The sequence below is a fragment of the Solenopsis invicta genome, chromosome 10, assembly GCF_016802725.1.
Source record: "Solenopsis invicta isolate M01_SB chromosome 10, UNIL_Sinv_3.0, whole genome shotgun sequence".
Classification (NCBI taxonomy): domain Eukaryota; kingdom Metazoa; phylum Arthropoda; class Insecta; order Hymenoptera; family Formicidae; genus Solenopsis; species Solenopsis invicta.
The window spans coordinates 829,792-857,433 of NC_052673.1; the positions used below are offsets into that span (position 1 = coordinate 829,792).

Sequence of the window (27,642 nt, forward strand, 5' to 3'; positions counted from 1 at the left end):
ATAAATTTTACAAAATCTCAAAATAATGCGCAATGTATATGGTGTACGGTTAAAAAATGTTCTTAAATATATGATTAATTTATTAAAGATCAGGGCCAGACCAGTAATAGCTAAAAAATAGCAATTGAAAGTAAGAGCAAAAAAAAAACATTATTGAGACATAAGAAGTATTTTTCAAAAAATTAATTTTGCAACTTATTGTTATAAACAAATTATTAGGAATTGACTGAAAGAAAATCTGATTGCGCCAATCGATTCCATGGGGAAAGTTACTAAAGAGACATGTATGACTATTTCTCAAATCATTCATATTGTATTAAAAAAAAACAACTATATAAATAATTAAAACTTATTCCTGCCCATGCTCAGACCAATAATAATAGTCAAAAAATAATAATTGGAAGTCGGAGCATGAAAAAACATTATTGATATAAAAAGTTCGTTGCAAAAATCAACTTTGCAACTATCAAGGGAACCTCGCAAAGTAAATAATTTAGGTTTTAATGAAACTTGGCATAAATATAAAGGAGGTAAATACATAAATTTAAAAATTTGTAGCTGTTAAAAAACGGTTTGAAGGGGTGAAACCACTCCTCAAAAGTAAAGAGACTTTTGCCTTTTTTCAATGTATCTCATTTACCACACAAAATATCAAAACATGTTTTATACTAAAGTTTTACAGCAAAAATATTTCTGTTTAACTACGCTATTTATTTTCCAAGAAAACATTTTTGTGAAAAAATTTAGAGTTTTAGTAAATCACTCTTCTCTTCCCTTAAGAATTTTATCAATAATCTTTAACGAATAAAACTGTAAAATCAAAAACAAAAGTTATGTTTAAAAATATCGAAATCGTGAAAATGACCTTTGCTTTCTCCTCTCGTATTTCTTTATATTGTGCTCTTATCGCTTTAAGGAAATAAAAAGTTTCTCCACATAGAGAGAAAAGTTTCTTTAGATTTAATAAATTTTGTAAAATCTAAAGAAATTTATGCATTGGAATAATTCAACGAAATCACTGTTTGTATTAAAAACTGTAACTGTTGACATTTAAAAAAATTTATTGATTTAACTAAATAAATACATTATTTCAATGAAATAATATACTGTTTTACTTAAAAAGTTTCTTCTTTCAATGAAACTTTCAAATGGTATTAATACAATTAATAGTTTCATTAATGTCCATTTTCATCAATGCAAATTAATGATTGAATAACTTTAACACTTTAATATATTTAATAAAATAACTTTATATGCATTTGAAGGGAAATGCTGTTGTAGTAGTCTGTTATTTAGAAAAGGTATTGATATATATATATATATATATATATATATATATATATATATATATACATATATAAAGTTATGTCACTGGGCAGGAATAGATAATTGAAATTTTTGGAATGATCAAATTTTGCACTAAATACAATTTAACATTAGAAAAGGGAACTGAAGACCTGAGCGTTTCTCACTTCTTTAAATCTCAGCATGAGTATGCCGCGTGTGACTGTCTGGCTGCATGTTACTTACGGTTGAAGTAGCTGAAACGCACAAATAAAATGCGAAAGTTCGAGTAATATTAGTTAAATTAATAGAAGTATAATCAAAGAATGTATTGTTTCATCGAAAAATATTGATTCAAACAATTATGCTTTTTTGCCAAACAATATAGTTTAACGTAAGATAATTAAATTATTTGTACTCAACAAAATAATGTTTTATCTTAAATAATACCTGTTATTTTATAATTATTTCTGTACAACAAATATAAACCAAATAAATAGGAATACTGAATATAAAAAACTTGTCTCTCTGTGTAGCTAAAAATATAAAGAGGAGACACATAAGACGTTTCTTTTTTTTTAAGAAAGGAAAAAAAGAAAGAAAAATTATTGCTTTCTTGTAAAAATAAATAATAGAATTTAAACAGTAAAATTATTATTTAATGTTAATAATTGTTTTCTTTACAATAGAAATGAATATTTATGTGAAAAAATGCAAATAAGATTATAATAATTAATTAAATATAATTTAAATAATTAAATAATTAAAATTAATTAATGTAAATCAGTCTTTTTTTGAATGTCGTTTTGGGAATACTAAATTATATCTATACGTTCCATGAACTCTTTTATTTTAAATTGTTGATTATTATTATTACATATTATTATACATTGACAGCAATTGATTTTTTGATAACCTACATTTAAAAATAAGGAGGATGAGTAGAACCAATAAAGAAGCTTAGTTTCTTTCCAAAAACAAAGTTTCTTGATTTAATATTGAACTTCTCTTGTGACGCCAAAGATTTACATGTTCCAATGAAGATATTACTATGCAGCCATTGGATTTGCGTTAACCTTTATTGTACTGCTTATTCGCTTTCCTTTTTTTTATATTCCGGCTTTTTGTCTATTTATTAAATTTTGTACATAATTTGCTTCGCATTTTATTATTTGACGGTATATAAATTGTAATTCATGCTGACAAGTTAGTTAGAAACATTCGTGTTTTTTTATATCTTTTAATGTAATGAGATATTGAAATTAATATACTTTATTATGGATTTATTCTAACTTATTTATGTGCTTGTTGACTGACCTTTACTAGTTAACTGGGCAAATTACTATTAGTAATCGTTTGAGTTTAATTAATATAATTTAGATATCGATAACTACGATGAAAATGTGGTAATAGAGCATTTATTCGTTTTGTAGTTGGTAACACTTAAGCTGATATTTATGATTCTTATTTTACAACGATCTCATGTTTTGCCTTATAATGGTAATACAGTTTTGTGATTGATGACATCTTAAAACAGTACTTAAGAGGGTCTTAAATATAAAAATCAATTATAAATACCGACCTTAAAGAAGATCGATAATACAATTACGCGGACAATTCGTCATGTTTTTTATTTGTATAATCTTTTTTTTATCAGTGTAATACTAACACAAGATTTCTTGTTAGTATTGCATTAATAGAAGAACGATTAAGATTTATTTTTTCAAACACTTATTTTATTTCTAGGAGACCCCTCCAAAGATTTTGCCACAAAGTTTTCAATCGCAGTCTTTTTAGTATTTTTCGTGGTAATTGCGATGTGTCTTGTGTTTGCAAATGCTCTTTTATAAGTCCAAGTTCTAAATTTTTGACAAAATAGCGGCACTTTTTTTATTATATGCGTGTTATTACCGGTCACATTAGTACGGCATAGAAAATTGACAAAAGCCATGATTAAAAACTTCGGTTAACATTATATGTCGTGCAAAGTTCGTCTGCAACATCGACTCCACCCTTCGTGACATTATAAAACATTTATTTTCGACTTTTCTTCTTCCTTTTAACTCATCAAGTTTATTATTGTGATGTAAGCTCGACATAAAGTAAACCACTTTGTTTTTCTTTGGAATGTAGAAAATAAATATAATATCTTTTTGGAATGTAAAAATAGATGTATAAATATTTTTCCCACAAATTTTGTTGAATTTTTGTGGAATCTGTCTTTTATTTTTACGCAAATTATTAGCACTAAATGTTTATACCAATAATGATGTGAGTCATAATTACCCAAGCCAAGGTTAATGCACATCTATCTTCTTGCACAGTCAGTAAGTAACTAAAAATAAGCGGTGGCACGCAGCGGGTGAAGAGAGGACTCAACTTCTGCTGTAAAGCAGTTAGTTGCAGCAAGTATGTAACAAGATATAGAAGTTTAATAACGTCTTGGGTCATTACGACTCAGTCAATGACGCCGAGTTAAAAAAATTCTGCAAACAGCTTGAAATATGCTCATTAATAAAGTAAATTATTATAAGTGTATGGTTTCTTATCTTCTAATACAAAATTAATAAAGTTATTCAAAATTGGGTTGCGTATTAAATAAACAGGTATTTTATAACTGTTGTAAATTAAAACCATCATAGTTGTACTAGTAAAGCATCATAACTTTTGAATCGCGAGTTCAAAAACAAGCGCGATTTTTATAAACATTCAAATTAATTTTTACACAACGACAAATTTATTGAAAATTGAATTAGAAATTGGAAAATTTTTATAGTTTACATTATATTGATTAACAAAAACGCATTTACTCTTTCTTATTAACATTTAAATTCACAATAATGACGGTAAAATTGTAAATAAAAACAATCATAATTTTTGTTAAAAAAGAGAAGAGGCACCCATAGTAATTCGGCGTCCATTTATATTTTATTCAACAACTTTGTTAATAATCAATATTTTATATTAAAACTTTAACGATTATATTCGCCAAAGTATTATTTGATAGACTCTGAACTCAATGTTATAAAATATTTATTACTTAGAATGTGATTTATAAAAATGACGACACTGCATAATAAATGGAAGAGAAAATATGGTAGGGTGGTACTATAGTCACCCCAAAAATAAGTTTAAAAAATTGGTTTTGTTTAACAACGTATAGTATCTTGTGATAAAATGATAGGATACCTTGAGATTTTTCTTGTTTCTCAAACTAATAGTGTGTAAAACGATTTTGTATACATATAGGCGTATAAAGAATTTTTTTTTAGTAAGATATGAAGAAATGGTGGCTGTTTGCACTGTTTTCCAGGAATTATGTTTGTTTATGTGAAAAATGGGTGCGACAAAATGATAGGACAGTAGACATAGATGTCAGTATTGAAGTATCTTGAAAGATTAAGCTCGAGATTATATTAAAATCATTATTACTAGTAAGTAGTGTGTTAAAAAACTTGACATCAGTTTTGGCTTATTATATGTTTAAAAATGAGTTGTACTTATTTAAATGAAACTGAAAAAAATGTAATCTTAAACTTAAAAAAAAGAGCAAATCTTTTTAAAATTTCAAGAGTGATAAAAAGAAATCCAAATGTGATTAAAAATTTTCTAAAGGTTCCCAAAAACTATGGCAAAAAGACAAGCAAAAGTTAACCTCGCGCTGTGAATGATCGTGATGTACGGAAGATATTACAAAGTGCATTAAATTCTACTATGACATCACGTCAAATAATACAACAGGCAGGAGTAGAAACTAATGTGAGGAATGTACAACGTATTTTACAACGAGCAGATTACATTAAACGCAAAGAACTTCAAAAAAACTGCCACTAATGAAAAAACACATCGAAGATCGAATAGCATTCGCCGGGGAGCACATTAGATGGAGGAAGAAAAATGGAGAAAAGTATTATTTACAGAGAAAAGATTCACACTTGATAGACCAGATGATTGATTGTATTATTTTCATGACCTCAGAAAAAAAGAACCAATGTTTCAAATGAAACGCCAAATGAGAGGAGGCGGGGTCATGATTTGAGAAAGAATTGGATACAGAGGGAAAACAAATGTTCATTTTATTGATGCTAAATTAAAAAGTAATGACTATATAAAATTAATTGATGAGGAAACAGTAAATTAATTTGTGGAGATAAATTCATCTTTTAACGAGATAATGTAGCTTTTAACAAGATAGTGCATACTGCCAAAGTGGTAAAAAATTATTTTGAACAAAATAATTTTTTACCTTGGCCGGCAAGGCCCCCAGACCTAAATATTATTAAAAACGTATGGGGACAACTAGTTCGTAACGTCAGAAACTGTATACAATTCGGTTGAAGAGCTAAAAACCGCAATTGAAGAAGCTTGGAATGAGATTTCGCGTAAATATTTAAAAATATCATAAATAATCATTACCTAAGAGAATGTTAGAAGTTATAGAAAAAAAGGAAAGTGTACACATTACTGAGATTAAATAAAGTTTTATTTCTTTCACATTGTCTTATCATTTTTTCGCACCCGTTTTTCACATAAACAAACATAATTCCGAAAAACAGTGTAAACAGCGTGACAATTTCTTCACATATTATTAATGAAGGGAAAACTGTTTATACGCCTATACACAAAATCGTTTTACATACTATTAGTTTGCGTTAGAAACATGAAAAATCTAAGGGTGTCCTGTTACTTCATCGCGGAGTATACATGTAATTAAGTGCTAAAATGTATTTTGAAAAAGTTGAGAAGTGCTCAAATCATAGATTATTATATCATGTTTTTTTTTGTAAATAAATGTGCCTTTCATGTCATATTATTTGTTAGTATTCCCCTGCTATTCCATAAACGCATCTCTTTTTCTCTCTTCAGTAAATTATAAATTACGTTTCTTTCATATGCTCGATGAACTTCTATTCTATAAAGTGATTGGTAGAATTCTATGACTAATGAACTGGTGTTGGTTAGAATTGTTGCGTTAATATTTACTGGGTTATTGTCAAAAAATGAAATGGTATTCCACAATCCCCTCCTTTTCTTTAATGTTTTAAAAAGCTCTTGTGGTAAGCTACAAAAACATATAATAAAAAATTGAAGTTTCCATTTAAGGAATTGAAGGTAATCTTCATGTGAGCTTGAAACGATTATCCTACATCAAACCAATGACACCTCTTATGTCTCCCTCAAAGCCATAAAACTTTGGACTAAACCATTTTTTGAAAAAGCTTCTCTTTTTCAAGATATTCGCATTTATTAAATAAAATCGTATATATATTGTATATTCTGTATATAATATAGAGTTTATTTTAGTCAACAAATGTTGTCTTATATACTTACTAACGTATTAAACAATTTTATTCTTTATTTCCCGAAGTTAGAACTGCACGTACTTTATTCCTCATATTGAATAAAATTTATGTGTAAAATTTCAGCCCGATCGATAAAGTGGGTCATTTGGAAGTAAATTCCAAAGTAATAATAATGCAATATTGAATAAGTTAATATATGCAGCTAGCAGTATAGTGTAGATACGTGAACTTTGTGGGCTCTGCGTAGGTGTAAATGCTGCCTTTTAATTATAGAACGTTAGTACTGCAATATTTAATCCGACTAAAAGTGCCATGTATCTTAAATATATGATATGTATAAAACATCAAACTACACAAAGAATACAGCAGTTAAACACTTTTATTTTACTGGTTTCCAATCTTTATTATTTTTACACATATGTAACATCTCTGTAAATATATGTTACAAAACAATCGTTAAGCCTGTTATATTCTTCACAATAATTATTTTACATAGGTTACAATATATGATTGTGTTACTTATTACGTCAACAAATCGATTTAATTCACTATGGTTTCGTTAATTTTAACAATAAAAGAAATTGAAATTACAACACAATATTATTGATACATGAAGGCATATAACTGAGAAATTGTGTGTAAATTAACCTCATGCCTTCTATTTCTTCTGACTTTTGCAGCAAACTTTCCATGCGACGTAAATACTGGAGTTACCCTAAAGTCAATCGATAATGAAAACACCTCTTTTAGAGCTTCACGTTACACATTTCACAGTAGAACCTTTACATTCCTTACAGACATTGTTTATTGCCTTTTATTTTATATAAACGAGAATTGGCTTCTATCTTGACAGAAGATAGACACATAAAGGCGAGAATATTGCGGTAGTTTTATCTATTTCGTATCGATTTTTTATTTCAGACGATTCACTCGCCTTTGGTCAACAAACCGTAGCAATTACTGTCCAAAATCGCTGTTGTAAGTTTATCGGAATTAACAGAAGCCGTTAGAGAAGATAAAAGGATAAAATTTCGAGAACGAAATACCTTCGAATTGGCTGATTTTCATTCTAAATACTTATTTTATATAAATAAGATGTCCAAATGGATTTTTGGCGCAAATGCTCCTTTCGTCCTCCTTGCTTCTCGAAAGAAAAAAACACTTTTAACTAACTTTTAAATAACGAGGAGGCCATACACGATCTAAAGCAGATTTTTGAGCTCAATAATTTTTTAGGTAAATTAATAATCATTTATAAGATTCCCCCAAATTGCGCGCCGCATGCTTTGCCGGACTTGAAACACAGATATTTTAGGAAGAATCAAGAAATGTAGAAAAAAATTAAAATTGTTAATTAATTTTACTAGTTTTTGTATGCTTATAAGCATTTCTGCTATACTCCCTTATCTTGAAAAATTAAAGAAATTATTGCGAATAATATTATCTCGATCAAAGTTTGAATTTGGATTCCATCTATCCGGGAAGGCTATTTTAACCAGTTTGATCACCGAGACATTTGGTAATATTTATCACAATAACCGATAATGTTACCTGAGCGTTATTTTCAGCCAACGTATACAACATTTTTCTTAATTATTTTAGAAAATATTTATTTTATAAAAAAAGTTGCCAAACAAAAAAATAAAACTTATGGAAAATTCTACAAATAAGGTCCTATACATATTTTACCTAACTGCAATGCTTTAATCGTTATAATAAAAAGACTATTTTAAAATCAGTTTAGTAACTCTGTTCATGGAAGTCTCTTCTAATAAGCCATTTAGAACCAGCGTTAAAACTGTAGGTCCCGTATATCCAAGGATATATGCAGAAAAGATCGCTTACATGCTGACAAGCGTATGACAGACAACGAAGAACAACAAGAAATAAATATTTTAGATACACTGTCATTAATATTGCCGTATAAGGTTGGAAAAATGCATCTACTATCTCTATATATGTACTTAATAGATAATTTCAAATTAAGTCGACAAACTGGTGAACATTTATTGAAACTTCTTCACGTTTCAAATTGTCTTCAATTCAGTTGTAAACTTTTGTTCTATTAAGATACGAGGTGCGGCTGAAAAGTAATGAGACTGATTTTTTTTGCAACAATTTTATTTTATTTTTATATATCAAAGTTATCCCCCTCAAAGTAATTCCCTTGGACAGCTATACATCGGCGAAGGCGTTGTTTCCAGTCTTCGTAGCACTGCTGGAAGGCCTCAACTGGAATCACCTTCAGCTCCTCGGTTACGCTTCTTTGGATGTTATCGATAGTACCAAGATGACGGCCTTTTAAGTGGTTTTTAATCTTAAGGAACAAAAAAAGGCACACGAACCAAGATCCGGCGAATAGGGGGGCTGAGAACCAGAAATCCATTTTTTCGTCAAAAAGAGGAAATTCGAAGAAAGGGAAAAAAGGGATTTCTGTGGTTCCCCAACCCTCTTATTTGCCGGATCTCAGTCTGTGTGATTTTTTTTTATTCCCCAAGATCAAAAATCACTTAAAAAGTCGTCATCTTGGTACTATCAAAGGAGTGTAGTCGACGAGCTGAAGGTGATTCCAGTTGAGACTTTCCAGCAGTGCCTCCGCCAATGTATAGCTGCCTAAGGGAACTTTTTTGAGAGAGATAACATTAATGTATAAAAATAAAAAAAATTGTTGCAAAAATAAATCAGTCTCATTACTTTTCTACTACACCTCGTACATGTGATTTTGACAAGCACCTTACTTGATTATATTTCAATACCTGTACTAGGTTTTATTAATTTATGTATATTTTTGACAATGGAAACATTACAATAGATGAGTTTTCTGGAAAGAACTCATGGCGGTTATGTTTCTTAATTTAACGATTCGATGAAGTATTATTTAATAGACTTAAAGAGGATCTGACCTTAAGTCGAAACGTTGTGAAGAAGTTTCAATAAACATTTGTCAGTTTGTCAACTTAATTTAGAATTATTTATTACTCTTATTACTGACAATTATAAGTAATACTATATTTAATGAAACGCAGAGAAACAATCTAAATGAGTTATTTATTGTAATAATTCGCAAGTGTTTAAAACAGGATACATGCATTAGAAAATTAAAACGAAAAGCTCGCATTTTAATTATGCTTTTCATAAATTCTTATATTTATTGATGAAATTATATTATGTATTAACATAGTAATTCAAACCTTGATAATATGACGGTAAAAATTATTATAGATTAATTTTTAATACGCAGATAAAGATGAATTGGACAGACATTGTGTGTGTGTGTGTGTGTGTGTGTGTGTGTGTATTTCGTAATTTAGTTAATTCAATTTATTATTGAATTAACTTAATCACTTCAATTCATTATTCAATCAACTAAAATACGATAACAAAATTTTATGACGCGTAAAAAGAAATGTATGGGACTCAAATTATTGTCACGCGAATCTCGTGCATTTATTTCTTGTACATTTATCCATTTGTAACTATAGAAGATTAATCAGAATTATCACTAGTTTGCTAGACTACAGTAATAAGAGACATTTGCCATTCAACTGGTAATTTGTTAGGCTTAGAGTTCTCTTTCCCTATAGTACATGTGTCGAAGTTGTACAAGACAAATTATTCCTAGTGACAATTCAAAAATAGTTATTTTCAGACTGTGAAACGCGAGCCTAAAGTTAAGTAGTACTTCGTAAGCCATGCGCAACTCATCGTATTTTTCTCTTTAGCGTTAAAGACACAACAATTTATTTTGTCTTTTTTATTGTTACAATAACACTTGTCGTTGTAAATGTGACATGTAACCTTTGATCATCCAATGTTCGCTTAATTTGGGTGAGTAGATCATCTTTTAATTAGAAATTTATCAGATAAAAAGGTTGCCCGTAAACACGCAACCTTAAAAGAAAAAGAAATTTCTTATTTGTCCGATATTATTTAATTTTTTTCATTGCCCCCTAGTTCCGGAACAATAATTGATTTAAAAATTTAATTGGAAAGAATTGAAATTGATTTTTATATAAGTAGTAAACAATTGATAATTTTCAATTTTATCATTTTGAAACTTTTTCTTTACTTTATCGATATTTGACCATACAACGTTTAATTTAAATGTTGATTAAATTGTTCGAAATAAAAATATTCACAAGTAAAGAAAAAAAATTAAAAAAATTTCTGTTTATTAAGTCTTTTCTGTTTAAAGGAATTTAGAATTTGCAAACCTTTGACAGAAATATCGAGATGAAGGCAAGATAAATACGTTTTGACGCTATCATTAATTAATAAGCTACCGTTTATCGGAGAGTTATGGAGAGAATTCTGTATTTTCATCCGCATTCTTTTAGTTAAATATTCATTTAATCTTATTCAAAGATTACTAATTAAAAGAGCAGTTAAATAAAAAATCCGTAATTATTAACATTTGTAGATCAATTACGGTTTTTCATTATATTAGTATTATTCCTTTATTATTCTAAGTAAAAAAATAAATACGTACTTAATAGTAACACCTGCGTATTCAACTTTGACATTTTGTTCACAAAGATTTATGATCATTTCTTGTGGGCGATTATTTTAGTAAGGAAACGGTAAAGTTATCTCTTTTTTTCTTTTAGTAAAATAAACAGCATAATAAACTGTCTTGTTAGAAAAATAAAATATTTAATCGATAATACATTACAGCATTTATATGTTAAATATACATTAAATCTTTGTAATAAATTACAATATTTATTTAATTGTAATATCCTCAATGGAATATCATATTATTAAAACATTTAAATAAAATTATACTTTTCATTTATGAATACTAACTGAATTAATTTGATGAACAATAAGCAGTTTGGAAAGTTTCGTCTTAATTTCTTTACTATACTGTTATCTACTTCTAAGACATTTAAGAGTGTCATATATTTATTTATAAAAAAAATAACAAAAGTTTTTTTATATTTTTACAATGCTTCCAAAAAAATTATTAAAAACAAACATGTTCAAAAATTTTTAATTTATTGTAACATAATCGCAATTATACTCATAATAAAACTGTTTAACTTTGAGATGTTCAAATATTATATTTTTATAACTTGTTTAATTTTAAGTCTATAAAAATGCTATTTAAAATTAAAACATTTTCATAATTTTAATATTTTTGTATCTCAAAAATAACATTTATTTTTATGAGGGTGCTCTATGTTATTTAGTAATTTGTAAATTGTAAAGAAACATCACGAGCTTTTGCTTTTTCTTTCGTTTGCAAATGACGATAAGTATGGGAAAAAAAATCTCAACTAAATAAGTTCGAAATTTGAAAAGATTTTTATCTGCGTATAAAACAGAGGGATTAAACAGTTTATGATACTTGATTTTATCTTAGAGTTATTTTTCTAACGTATCAGTATACTATTGTACGCAATAAAAAGTTTTCTACAAGACAATGTGACGGTTCTGGATGATAAATGTGCTAAACAACGCATCAATATAAAAGAGATAACAGTAAAAGTCGCGAACGACATATGATGCGATCGTAAATTTTCACGCGCCCCCGTGTGCCAATATAATCGCACATCTCTCGATTTTGTTCCTCGCGTTTTTTATTTTTGCATATCAGATTTTATTCGTGCTTTCAGAAATACGAAATCAATACGATAACATCATACTAAATTAATATTTGCAACAAATATAATACGTGTAATATGTATATGTGTAATAGATTTGTAAAAGCCAATGCGTAATGGATTTGTAAAGACAGATAAATAGAAAAAAACAAAATATGGTAAATGTTGATTATTTTATTAGATTTAACAAAATGTGTTATCTCTTGTTTGTTAAATTATTTTAATGCAACAGATTTTAGATAAATTATATAATTAAGTCATTTTTTATTTTAAACAATTAGATTTTGTGGAACATTTAATTATTACTACTGCGAGATACGAACACTGAGAAAGTTGTTAACTTGATTAAATGTTTTCAATTTGATTAAATTTCTTCAATTTAAATATTTATATATTTAAGTTAAATATATATATATATATGTATATATATATATATATATATATATATATATATGTAATTGAATATACAAATGCCTGCACGGAAATTTAAATATTTTATGTATTTAAGTCAAATGCATAAACATTTGAACAGAAAAAATGTAATCCAGGTGAAAACTTTAGTCAAATCAACAGCTTTTTTTTCTCAGTGTATACACTGCAGATTAAATTAAAATTCTTTTTTATTTAAAAATTATTGTTAAAATTATTTTCTTTGAAATGACTAATTGTTTTTAATTTTATATTATTGTAATTGATTAATTATTTCGAGTTTGCAACAAAAAGTTATTATCGTTTTCGTTGTGCTTTTGTTTTATGTTTTTATTTGTACGTTAATTTTAAATCAATCAATCAATATGTCATTGATATATAGAAAATTCGATTAGTCACAACTTTTTCTCTCGTAAAATAAAATTTATTATTCATTTGTTTATTTATAGTCTTTATAGATGTTTTAGTATTTACATTATATAATTTATCAATACATGTATAGGTTATCATTATTGCATAATAAAACTTCTACTTTAATAGAATAAAAAATTTCTAATAAATTAATTATGTAACATTAAACAAATTTTTATTACATATTGAGAATGCAAATTGTTAGCAGATGTTAAAGTAAGCTGGTGTGTTTTGTGCAATGTGTTTTCTTTGTTTGCCATTATTTCAGAAATGGAGAAAGGTTATACAAAACCGATTGATGATCATGAAATGTGTATGTGTAGCTTGCATATAACTAAAGTTACAGATTAAAATGTAGAACAAGTTACGATTATATTCCCACATTTCATATAAAATGCTGTGTAAATATGCTTACAAAAGCCATCAAAGCATTTAAAACCATTGAAGCATTAAATTGTTTTATTTTTTTAAATACAAAATAAATAAATTGTATCTTTCTTCTCAAATTGGCTTATTTTCGCTCATTTTTCAAAGAGTGACCGTAAACTTAGCCCATTTTTTGTACCTCGATTTTCGTATCGAATTTTGTTTTAAATGATACCTTATAATAAGACATTAATCCCAGAAAAATTTTAAGTTGAGTCTAGAACGGGTTTCGGAGTTAGGAGGGGGTAAAAGTGGCAATGTCACGTATATGTTTAATTTTTCAAGTCACTTACAGTATTTTTCATTCAATTCTATGTTACAATATTTCGTGTTATTTTAAGTGTCTTATAATATGATATAAATATCAAATCAATATAAAAATATGAATTTATTCGATGATTAATTAGTGCGGTGGAGGAAGAGAACTACTCGGTTAGAGCGCATTTCCCTATACCTATTCAATTTTCCTTGTTAGTTATGACATGTAGTTTTGATGTTTAAAAAAATTTCTTTATTTTAATCATTTAAAATAAAAAACTATTATTAATCAATTTAATTGCATCAAATGTTAAGCAATAAATGATATCATTTTATTGGTAGTACTATGCTTCTTTCGTTTTTTCGCGGGTGCAGGCTACATTAAATGAAGAAATGAGAAAATTAACTACACACATTTGAAGAAACTCACAACTGTATATTTTTATGTAATATGACTTTATGACGATCTGTCATGTCCTGAACACAAGAATGATCCAGCCATTTAAGGAAAGAGAGTTCCAGCCAATGCAGGCAAAAGAGTTCCAACCAATGAAGGCAAGAGACTTCCAGCCATTGAAGAGGGACGCCGGTCGCCACAACTCAAAAAACTTCTACGACACCTAGTGACGAATACTGAAACTACGCGATAACTAGAAAATATTAAGGAAAATTAAATACGTAGGAAATGCACTCTGCTCGGCTAATTCTCTTCCCCCACCGCGCCAATTAATCACCGAATAAATTCACATTTTTATATTTATTTGATATGTATATCATATTATAAGACACTTAAAATAACACAAAATATTGTAACATAGTATTGAAAGAAAGATACTGCAAGCGACTTGAAAAGTTAGGCATATACGTGATATCGTCACTTTTACCCCCTCCTAACTTCGAAACCCGTTCTAGACTCAACTTAAAATTTTTCTGGGATTAATGTCTCATCATAAGGTATCATTTAAAACTAAATGCGATGCATAAATCGAGGTACGAAAAATAGGTTAAAAAAGCTTTGACTTTGGGGTCACTCTTTGTAATATTGACGTACAATTGCATACCCTACTACATAATGCTTCGTTATGTCGCATTTCTAATGTCCATCTGTCAGAAATCGCGCTTTATAGCAAAAACACTAATATATCGTGGCAATGCATGATATTTCTTGATAGCAGATATCCAAATGACTACGCACAAGTTATGAAAAATATCAACGAGACACCGAAAATAGTGATATATTTTGCAGAAGATTAAATCTGGAGTGTCACAAAATAAACTTTTTTCTATAAAGTACGCGTGGAACGTCCGATCGGTTTGAGACTTTGTAGTCTAATGCATATTTGAACGACAGATAACGTACTAGAACGACAGTCTTTTATCTACTACACTGTCTAGAAGTATTAGAGTTGCATAAAATACCCCACTGCACGAAATACACCATTCTACTGATTATAGATTAAACAATCTATTTTTTGCTCGGATATTTTCACCGCATGAGTGACTAAAGACTTTTTAATACTGATTCATTATATTTAAGAAATTAGATCAATTTTACAAATACTAGTTCAAATAGAAATTATTCTAACAATTAGATGGTTCTTGTTATTGGCGGGGTGTTAATAAAAATTCTTGCTAATAGTCCAGTTATTTAAAAATTAACGGGTCTCTGTTGCACAAATCATTGCAACAATGTTCTCCTATAATGTGTTATGTGATTATGATTCCGTAGGAATTGTGTTTCTGGCGAAGTTCATAAATCATTCGACCCTTGATGGGGTGGAGGGTGGAGGGAAGAGAGAGGGAAATACGCTAAGCCGATTTGTTGGGCGGAAAGAGGACGAAAAATGACACGATCTTTCTAAAAAGCCCTTTTCATGCCAGCGCATCAAAATGAAGGGGTTGCAACAAGTGAGATTTGAATCCGACAGGTACAAACCAATCTGGATTATTCGTTGTCTGCAAATGTGCAGGATTGCACAATATAGATTACAAAATATTTGTTATTCTGTCATTAAAACAATTCGCATTTCATTTTACACGAAATTTTATTTTTCTCATTGTTCGACGTTTAACACTTTACATTTTTTTAAATATAATATTCTATAATTAGTTTAATAATTTCTTTTCTCATATGCTGTCATAAGCATTAAAGTGTATTAAAGTGTATTAAAATAATACAGAGCTTATTAATTATAAAACATAAAAAGATCGTAATTAAAACATAAAGCGACTGTAAAAATAACATAACGTATTATTATATTAAGTTTTGCTAAATAAATTTCTGTTAAATCACGATTGCGTTTGCTTGAATTATCTCTTGCTAGCTATTAATATTTGTAAAATTTTATCCGATTAATCGAAATGCATCAGGCAGCTTGCGAGAGTAGAGTTACACAAAATACGACATTCGTACGCGGCCGATTTTGCAAATATTGTCAATCTAATTAGACTAACGTGCCGCACGAGGGTATTATCGTATTTACCTCATGTTTATTCATTACGTCGGCGCCGTATCAGTGTAGTTTAGCAAAGTTAAACCGTGATTAATGGTTGACAGCGGAAGCGCGTAATTAGGATGCAAAATCTATCGATGTGTCGCGCGTGATGGAGCCTAATCGAACGGAGCAATCCACGTTTTCGCAATTCCTTTCTCCGCGAGTCGGAAATAAACGTGAACTGACCACGAACAGATTTGAGGGATATATATTTTTCGGTGTGAAAGTGGCGATATGGTACGAGCAAACAAGAGATAATCCACCGAAATTTCATCGTCCGTGCGTGGGATGCCATATGTTAAAAATTACACCAACACTTTTCGCCGATCGACGGCTTCCAATTTTGTAACTGACCTACTTTCGATCGACCCAAATGGGACAATAAGGGTTTCATGACCATTCATATATGAATGTAGTAACTCCCGCGGTGTTAATCATAAAATGTTCTATTCTTGTTCAAGGTTATGCTCTTGGTATTATTTGAATGAGAAAGTGAATCATGAATCTTAACAAATCTGGGACGGCTCGTCAGTATGTATGATGTATTTGCGATCAAATCTTTTGGTCCTCCCAAATTTTTATTTGTAAATTTTATAGGATGAAGGCTCTCTCCAGATTTAATTCACATTTACACTCCTCGTAGAATCTCTCTCTTTTTATATGTATACATTTATCTATTTTTTTGTTATATAACACATTTTTGAGTAAATAATTACAATAATCGCTTAAAGCATATATTTAAAAATTTTTTAAGATTATTCTCTGAATAAAAGAACTGTAATCGCAAGATAATTATAAGAATTTATATCAATAAATTTAATACGTAAGAAAGTTTCAATTTTCTTAAAAAAAGAAAAAAAAACACTGTCCGTCTAATCAATAAACTCTTCTAAAGTCATAATCGTTTATAACATTTTGAATCTCACAGACTATGCCTCCATTCTAATTCCGGTAATTTCATTAAACACAATTACAATCCTCCTCGTCGGTTTAGAATTCTAATACTCTGCTCCATAGGCATCGTCTCTTCTAGTACAGCGGTATAACAGGTTGTGCGTCACCGAGAGCGCGAACGCCTAATTTTCATCAATCGGAGGAGAGCGACGTGAAACGCACGTCAGTTATGACATTTGGAGACCTTGCGAGTGCCTCGCCCTCCGGGTCTGTCCTCACGATTCATTCGTGAAACCGTTTTCTGAACTAATCCTGTAACGCGCTGTCTCATGTGTTTTCTACTATCCTTGAAAATCTGGGAAAATGTTACAATCGCCGGTAGAACGACACGTGTAACGTGGTATGTAAATCGAAGAGAGAAAGAGAGAGTGCGCGGAAATGAAGATCGAAAGGGACGGACGCGACGGAGACGACGCGCTGGCTGGTGAATGAACGAGAATCAGATTCACTAACCTGCCTGCCTGTCCGCCGAGTTCGGAAACCGTGGAGCAACTGAGAGAGATGGTAGCGTCGAGGCGACTGTCCGCGGCTCCACTGCCTTGGCCGTACGAAACCCACCCCCGCAATACCTTCTCTCTCCGGCCGCCACCCCCGTAGTCGGTCCTGCCATTACGCCGTCGAGGTCCCTGTTCCTTCGCGAAAAGGGGATGCTCGGGGATTTCGCTCTCTCTCTCGTTCCGTTCATGCTCCCATTCGGCCTATTTTCTCTTTCTCCCTCCTTCTCCTCCTCCTCCTCCTCCTCCTTCTCCACCACCTCCTCCTCCTCCTTCTCCTCCTCTTCCTCCTCCTTCTCCTCCTCCACCACTCCCACTATCTTCTCTCCTCTCCTCTTATTCATTTTCCTATATCACCCTCGACCACCTCGTCTCTATTTCATTCTTTCATTCGTTCTCTGTTACGCTTATCATGTTTCTTTCATTTCTTTTTTGGAAGATTCTGGGACTCCTTCGCGCAGAATTTCTCTCGGTCTATCATCCCCTTCTCTTGCACCTCCCTGCTGCTGAATTTTCCCCTGGAAACCATCCTATGGACGAATGTACGTCCGGGAAACTGCACCCCTCTTGTCAGTGACGTAGTTGTCGGTTAGAGAGCCCTCGAATTTTCCGGCAACAAAACGCTGAATAATTGATTGCCTACCAAACCCGCTCATTATTTCTGAGAGATAGTGGAATATCACGTGCAGCATTAAATAATAAGATAATTAGACGGAGAAATTAGGAATACCACGTGTAGTATTAGCTAATATGACAACTAGACGAATTATATGTATATGTACAAGTGAATAAATTACTTGACTCTTCAAAATGGTATGTGTGATAGTCCTTTTTGTTTTAAATTTTCTGGAAATAGAGAATGTTTAATTCAGGTAATAGGAAAGAACAAATTTAATTGATCTAATATCTTGGTTAGACATAAATAGATCAAGAAGGTGTTTTATTATGAACGAGAATGATTTCTTCGATATTAATAGTTAATGAAACGTTTGAGAAGCAGACACGGAATAAAAAGGAAGAAAGGAGATCGAACAAAATATTCGAAAACCTTTTCTATTATCATCTTGACAGAATTCTCGCTTTGTTCGTTTCCGTTCTTCTATTTAACTTTAGAAAATATACAATAAGAGATGATTTTCTGCGAAATATTTTATCCAATGCTCCTTGGAAAATCAGCGGATCTACGAACAAAATATTTCAGTGCTCGACGTAAACGCTCCGGAAATAAACGCGACGCCCATTACGCGAGTTCTTCGAGGTCTGGGTAAGCACTACATCATATGAAATGTCAAAGGCTAGCCATCACGCTACATAGAGTGGTGAACTTAATATTTTTTCGCCCACATATCCTGGCCGACTAGAGAGGAAATTGCGAAAGAAATTGTCGCTGAGACCAATGAGCTCTTAGAGCTGCTGTACGGAAAGTAATAGATTCTTATTGGTTTAAGTAAATTGCGCTGTTAAAAAATGCCAGAAAAGAACTAATGTTCGGCGGATTATCTTTCTCGTTATATTTTTTTCATTTAGATTAGGTTTCGTAGAACGCATTCCATTTGTTCACCATTAACAGCATTGATTTTATATATAATTAAGATATATATTGAGATATATACGTGTACACACACACACACACACACACACACACACACACACACACACACACACACACACACACACACACACACACAAACAAACAAACAAACACACAACAAACACACACACACACACACACACATACATAGGGTGAATTTTAATGGTTGAACCATATTTTTATCTTGGAGAGAGATAATTGATTATAACAACGATATTTTGATTTTATAAGCGAAACTTAAACATCTCTCTTTTTAAATCAATGAAAACACACATATTTAAATCTTGCTTGAAGCTAAAATAACGTTGTTGCAATTAAGCCTAAATCGTTTAGCCACACAATTGGTAAATTCTCTCATAAGATAAAATCAATCATTTAAAATTTAAACTATATACATATAGATAGAGGAAAGACGTCACGATGCTTGTGGAATATATTTGGGGTGGTGAAATATTATGATATTTCGTATAATTTACGTTAAATTCTAAGAGCAATTGTTAAAATTACTTCGTTACAGTCTATTTAGACATTGTAGGATGGTAACTAATCATTAGTATTTGTTGTGTTTTTATAAAAGCTGAATCTTATTTTTGCTGGTAGGAGAAATTTTTATAGGTTTATACTTTCTATGTAATTTTGAGAAGTATGTTACATATTAATTTTTTTCATTTTGATCTAACTTGAAGGTCTTAAATGTAAATTTAAAATAATATTATTGAATTTAATATATGTAATATGTGTATAAATTCGACAAATAAAATCATGTTATATATATGAGCTGTGGTTGTGGAATATGATTTGCCATGTGCATTTCTCTTGCAACATTACAATAATCTCATTGTAGATGTTGTACAATATAATGTTTATTAGAAGCAAAGAAATTATTTTAAAAAGTTTTCGATTTTATTAAAAATAATTTTTAAGCTAAAAAAATTATTTAAAAAATGTTTCTCTAATAAAGTATATTTTATAACATGTTTTTGAAAACTTGTTTTGTGGCACTTGTTTGTGCGTAAAATCTAAGAAAGATCATTAATTTATGTTCTTTTTAAATAAAAGTGCCTTTCATAACATTAGTTATGTTAGTATTCCACCACTCTCCTGTTATTCCAAACGCATCCTTTTTTCTCTTCAATAAATTGTAAATTACGTTTATTTTTTATACACCTGATGAACTTCTACCTATAGGAAGATTGGTAGAACTCTATGGCTAATAAACTGGTGTTGGTGAGAATTGTATCGCGTTTATATTTACTAAGTTATTGTCAAAAGACAAAACGGTATTCCACAACCTCCTCTTTTCCTCTATATGTATCTCTCATATACGTATAATATATTTCTCTCTCTCTCTCTCTCTCTCTCTATATATATATATATATATATATATATATATATATATATATATATATAAATGTAAATAGTGGTTTGTACAAAATCTTAAATCTTGGAAATTTCTTAAATGCTTTGAAATTTTGACACAACGTTGCATTTGAATACGCGCGTGTTTTTAACTATCCGTATCTTATCTACCTATCCATCTATTTATTTTATATCTATCTATTTATCTACACACACACACACACACTCACACACAGACACACATATATTTACCTTATCTTATTTATTTATCCATCTGTCTATCTTCTATCTTCTATTCTATACTAGCTGTGGCTCACAAAGGAAGTTCGGCAAGTGTAGAATTCAAAAAAATCTGAAACACTGTATAAGTTTAGAGTAGATGGACTTAATCACGAAAAAATTTTTTTTAGCTGCTGATATTCGGTTTTAGGGGTGCAGCATTGCCTTCAATAAAATCGGTGTTTACGTTTTCAAGCAAATATCACCGAAACAATAAAAAATATAAAAAAATGTTTCCAGCAAAAGTTTTATGGTTTCAAAAGCTCTTCATAATGGCATGATCAAATTTTTTAAAAACGTTAAATTTTTCAAAATACCATTATCAATTATCTTTTTTTTATTATTTAAATTGTTTTCTTTGCTACAGCACATGGGAAAGGTCCCTGTGATGGTATTGGTAGAAATTTAAAATAATTAACAGGAAAAGCTAGTTTGCAAGGTAATGTAATCCTCAATGCTGAGGCATTGTACACGTGGGCTAAAAATAATATGAAAGAGACAACAATTTTATTTAGTTCTAAGACAAATCATGACAAATTAAGCTTTTGGAACCAAGATTCATATTAGCAAAAACTATTCTGAATACATTAAAATATCATACAATTATTCTTGCGAGCAAAGATCAATTAATTTTTCAAAAATTCAATTTTGATGGAAAACGAGACTTTTCTCCAAAAAAACATAGAAGAAATAAATAAGTCTAAAGAATATGAAACGCAAAGACTTTACAAATATTTTTTATTTTATAATTACTTGTTAAAAATATATTATTTACGTAATAAATAATATATTAAATACGTATTAAATAATTGACCAATAAAAATTGATATTATCTAGCTTTTGGCTGAAATACTACGGCGTATATACTAACTTTATTCTACTTTACAATTGTTATTTAAATATCAAATTATGTGATATGCATGCATATACCCACAATGTAAATGATAAAATTACATAAAATTTATTTCAAAAATTTCAAGTACACAGATCGTTAAAGTAAAAGTTTCTCAAAAAACTAGCAAATAAGTTAAAACAAAAATACAGAGATATATTCACTCTTATCATGAAATTGTTTTAGTACAATTTACAAGATAATTTAAATTCTATTGAAACACGGAGTTAGATCAGACTTGCACTTATGTTCGTTTCATCCTTGCGGTTCCTTAATTACATTAATAAACTTTCCAACGGCTGAGTGCTGCAGGAAGTGAGTTCCGAGCTTGCAAACTTTAAAACAAAAAAAGCCAATGAAGCAGACAGCGACGTGTAAAGCTTGGGAACTTTCTCCATTTTAGTCGTCGCTTTAGAAAAGGATTTCTACCCTAATCTTACCACGACTGAAAGGACAGACGAAGAGTAATGAAAGGCGCGATTGACGCGACAGTTATTTAATCTTGTGATTACGTAAACGGGGTGTGTTAGATTTATTTTCCTTTAGAAACAAATTGCGCAGGTAATATGCAAACAATTAAAGAAAATACAAAGTACTCAATAATTAATTATGCAGTAAATCAAGTATTAAAAGAGAGTCAAGAATTTGTTATTGATTGCGCAATTGTAGTACAGGATGCATCTTCACGGAAGCTGAGAATTTCATTCACGGTTGTAGTTCTAGGATTAAAGGGTAAAAGTCACCAAGATAATCGGGGGCGAGAAGCCACAATGAACGAGCTATAACGATTTTGACTCTCAAATACTTGTTGCGCAGGCGAGCTAAAACTTAGTTTCTTTAAATTGTGTTGACTGCAACTAGGCTACGTGTGACTGCAATTATTATATATCTTGTTTTCGAAAAAAAAATCCAGATAGGCTTCAATTTCTCAGCGATACACGAGTTAGTTTCCTGATGAGATTTTTATCTATTTATCACCTACGTGGGTAATTGTGCACAATAGGGGACTCAGTTCCAATCATGTTGACCTTGACATATGTTATAGAGGCAAGAATACTGAACAACTTTTCCTCATAAACTAATTGGCGTTCTCCTCTAGTTTTCGAGATATACTTAGAGAAAGAAAAAACAGTTTTTCTTAATTATTTCAGAAAATATTCATTTTACAAAAATATGTGTCAAACAAAAAATGTAGCTCCTAATAAGCTCTATAAAAAAGGTTATATACTTATTTTACCTAACTTCAATACTGTATTTGTTATAGAAAAAAAACTGTTTTAAAATAATTTTTCTTTTATTTTGAGTAGTTTTGCGTGAAACGTAGATACATCCCCTCCCCGTATTTTTTCTAACTTAACCTAACCTAATACTATTTTAGTTGTAATTTGGCCAAGGATATCTAATTAATCATGTTGCGATATTAGATTTGAAATTATAGCCCACCTTCTCCCGCACCCACTACGTCATTAGTAGACCGACTGAGACGAGGTGAGTTAGGTTAGAAAAAATACGGGGAAGGGCCCCGCTCACGCGTTCTCTATACGACATGTAAAAATTTGAATTTGTCAGTTCTTTTAAAATGGTTTTGTGATTATAACTCTTAAAGTATTGGAGTTAGGTAAAATATGTATAGAACCTTATTTATAAAGTTTTTTTATAAGCTTCGTTTTTTATTTGACACATTTTTTTCTAAAATAAATATTTTCTAAAATAATTTAAAAAAAATTTTTTTTTCTCTAAGTATATCTCGAAAACTAGACAAAAGCGCCAATTAATTTATAAAAAAAAGCTGGGTCCCCTATTGTGCACAATTACCGTTACGTGTTATTAACCTTAACTCCCTATACATATTTTTAATTATCTTCCTCTCTATCTATAGGTTTGTGGGATATTGTAACTTTAACTATGCTATATCTCTGAATAGGAAGCATATTTTTTAGCTCAAAATGTATGGAATAAATATTTTTGAGTTTGATAAAAACGATAAACAAGACTCAAATCAAAAATATTTTATTCTCAAGTAATTATAATTAAAAAAGAATTGTGTTACAAAAATTTGCAAAAAATGAGTAGGTACTTACTTTGAATAAAAAATCTTAAATGTTGAAATTTTAATTTAAAGCATAGAACTAATGGGGTTTTTTAGTTACCCTTTGGACTAACAAAAAAGAATAGTTTCATATAAATCGTTCTAAAAAGTTTAATTATTTAAAGTACCGATATTTTTGATAAATTGTCAAATCATAATTTTACACTAATGAATAAAGTTTTATTATTTGAACAATATAAAAGGATAGATACAGGGTTGTAATAAATAAATATTATTATTGTATATATAATTAATAAGCAAGAACCTCGAGGAGAGTCCTGGAAATGTGTTTGCGCGCTTTAGTATGCGAAAAGCAATTAGAATGCATGTAATTATGTGTAGACAATACATTAAAATACATTTTCTATAATTTTATGTACTTACTTTTAAACTATTTAGAAATCAATAAATGTATATTTAATAAATAATAAAGATATTTATTTTTTAGAACGCCAAAAATTTATTTAATGTAAAAAATTGCATACGGCCTGGAGATTAACACTTCTAAGACCACCTGATGATCGTCGACTGACTCAACGACAATCTACCGTGTTAAAGAGCAAACTCTAGAGGTTTGTTCGCGTCGCATGCTCCAAGAGCACTTGGATCACTTGGATTACTTTTATCACCAATCACAGCATTAGTTCTAATGCTGTGATTGGTGATAAAAGTGTTCCAAATGATCCAAGTGCTCTTGGAGCATGCGACGCAAACAAACCTTAATTGTGTGCGATTAAACGCGGTATAATTCGAGTGTGTTTAGAGAAACATGAAAATACGTCGCGGGCACGACTGCTGAATACTCGATCTCTTTTGTCGGCAACCGTCGTGGTGCTTACCGTCTGTTTGCGTGTGATACCTTTGTAACGAGAGAGCGTACTGTAAGGTTGTATTGTATTGAAACCGACTTGAAACTGTAGGTATTTTGTAAAGCCTCCTTTTGTATTCATATTTTTCTATAATTCAAATCAGTTGCGTTTAATAAATATCTCTGTATAAACAGGCACAGAAAACCTGCACTCACGTGTTGGCGCAAGCCGTCCTACTTTTTTCGAAAATACTCTCATTAATTAACATATCGCGTATCAAAAGCGTTGTCGGGTATGAGGTGATGAATAGATTTGACTATGGTGTAAAAATACAAGGTGAAACGTTCCCGTGGATGCGCAGTCGTCTAAAGTTATGGTGGGGGACTTTGACCAATCAGATGTTTGCCCCAAACTGTAGAGTTAAATTAGTTACATTGATGCATATGTCATATGTTTTTTTTTACATATACCTGATATGAACTTTTTTTAATTCTTTTTGAATTCTCTGTGCTATCTAGGAATATTTTCAGCTCACTTTTATCAATAAATGTGTTTTTAAACATATAAATGATTGTAGTTGTTATATGCTTTAGGGTGGTATATACTTAAAAATACATTTCAATAAAAATTAACTGAAAATATGGATCATACCGTATTCTAGTTATACTACGTGTTAATTAACTTGTTAATTAATTCTTTATTATTTTATATTTACAAATGTTTATTAGTTATCAAATTTTTTATAAAAACTTTACATATTAATAAATTTATCTGTATTTTTACTATACATTTTCAGTATTGTGTCCAATACTGTTTGAATTTTGCGCTAATTTTGAGACAAACTTTGATTGGTTTTCGATGCGTTAAGCTGCCATTATGCGCAGCGTTTCACCTTGCATTTTTACACCATGGATTTGATTATTTAGGTTCCATCATAACCAATCAGGGACAATGTGAGCCGGAACTACGTCGACGGACGGCGATAGCAAGAACAACAATGGCAAAGTTAGCAAAGATCTGGAGAGACAGCAACATCTCCAAGTCCATCAAGATAAGATTGGTCAACGCACTAATATTCCTTATCGCAACATACGCCTCGGAGACATGGACAATAAAGAAAACCGACCAACGTAAGGTAAACGTGTTCGAGATGTGATGCTATAGGAAAATGCCACGTATTCCCTGCACTGCACATCGGACGAAGAACTGAACATCAAGAGAAGATTGTCTACTAAAATAAAGAAACGAATGTTAAAATTGTTTGGACATATAGCAAGAAAAACTGACGCTATGGAGAAATTAATAATTGAGGAGAAGGTAGAAGGACGTCGCCCATGTCGTCTGTTGCTCGCCGAATAGGTTGACCAAGTAAGCCTGGTTGTGGATTGCGGGAGTCTTTACACATAGCCAGGAATCAAGAGGATTAGAGAAGGACCATCGAAGGAGTCGTACGACGCCACTGTACTCTTGCGAGGGCTAAGGACCGAAGAGGAGAAAGTCAGATGGACGTTATGTGGTCGAAGACATCTACCTGATGCAATAACAATAGCTTGGTCTTGTTTGGAATATACTCAAAACTTTTTTAACAATGTTATTAATTTTTAATGTATTTTTGCTTGCGATACGAATTCTAAATTTGACAATCTATCATTTTACAATTTTAAGAAAAATGGTATTAAAGTCATAATTATTATATTTTTTGATACCAAGAGCTGTTCTCAAATTGCTATTATCTCTAAAACAAAAAATGGTACCAAAATAAAACAAAATAAATTTTAAAGCTAAACGTTCGTAATATGTGACAAAATTTTAAAAAAAATTTGCTGCCAATGTTATAACATCATAAAACCCTTGCCATTTCTTCTAACAATTGTGACGTGGTATCTTTTGGATTTGCACTTAGCAGGCAAATACATTAAAAATAGTTAAAAAATTTACGATTCACAATTTTATAGTCCTGTGTAATTAATAATATACGTAATAATAATATAAATCATTATCAATTATATCAAATCTTACACAAGTAAAAACATTCGGTATATTTTTCTTAAATCACGAGAAAAATTTCACGAATATTTTTGTCTTTCTGATATCAACTAGTTTCACGTTTAAAAAGCACAATTGTAATCTTCAGAGAATATAATGTCCACGTATTTAATATAACACGAACAAATTACGACGGTAGTTATTGCAAAGAATGAAACGTGATATATGTAACAATGCTGGATTTAACAATAATAATGAGTCGAAAATGTATGCTGTCAGCAAGAAAACGATGTAAATCGCAAGATTATATCAGTAATTATCTCACAATCAGATAAAGGTTACATTTATCGTGCAAAAAACAATTTTTAAAAAATATTTATGATTTTATTTATTGCGATAATAGACATCTCTAATGTATATTAATTTAATACGATAAAAGTCTGTAATAAATTTTTTTTTTTTAGTATAGAATAGCGATTAGTGCTAAAGTTGTTCCATATATTGATACAATCGAGCAAAATTATTAAAAATAAGGTAAAATAACATGCTATTTTAAAACAAATGTAATTTGAAAATAATTTGCACAATATTGTAACAAAATTACAAAGTAATATTTGCGATTATATCTCTTTAGATTTCATGTAAGTGCAAAATAACTGTGCAGTTATAAAATGTATAGTTATAAATTTTTCTGTCTCTTTATTGCAAAAAAACTAAAATTATGTTTACTATTAAACAATTTTTTAAATTATTTATAAGATTATTAGGTAAAAGTGCGCATTAGGGGAACAGCCTTTGACGAACTTGACCTTGACATATGTTATAGAGGCAAGGATACTGAACAACTTTTCCTTATAAATTAATCGGCTCTCGTACAGTTTTCGAGATATACTTGTTTAAAGAAAAAACAGTTTTTCTTAATTATTTCAGAAAATATTCATTTTACAAGAAAAAAGGTTAAACAAAAAATGAAGCTT

General features: G+C 30.1%; 1 protein-coding gene across 2 annotated transcripts in view; it reads right to left on the minus strand.

Annotated features, from left to right (window-relative positions):
• Positions 1–17,910, minus strand: part of LOC105204331 — a 115,887-nt gene extending 97,977 nt beyond the window's left edge. For both annotated transcript variants that reach the window (XM_039454079.1, XM_026138813.2), the window contains exon 1: positions 17,620–17,910. The gene's annotated coding sequence lies outside the window, so the exon portion shown is untranslated. The remainder of the gene's footprint in view (positions 1–17,619) is intronic.
• Between the last annotated feature and the right edge of the window lie 9,732 nt (positions 17,911–27,642).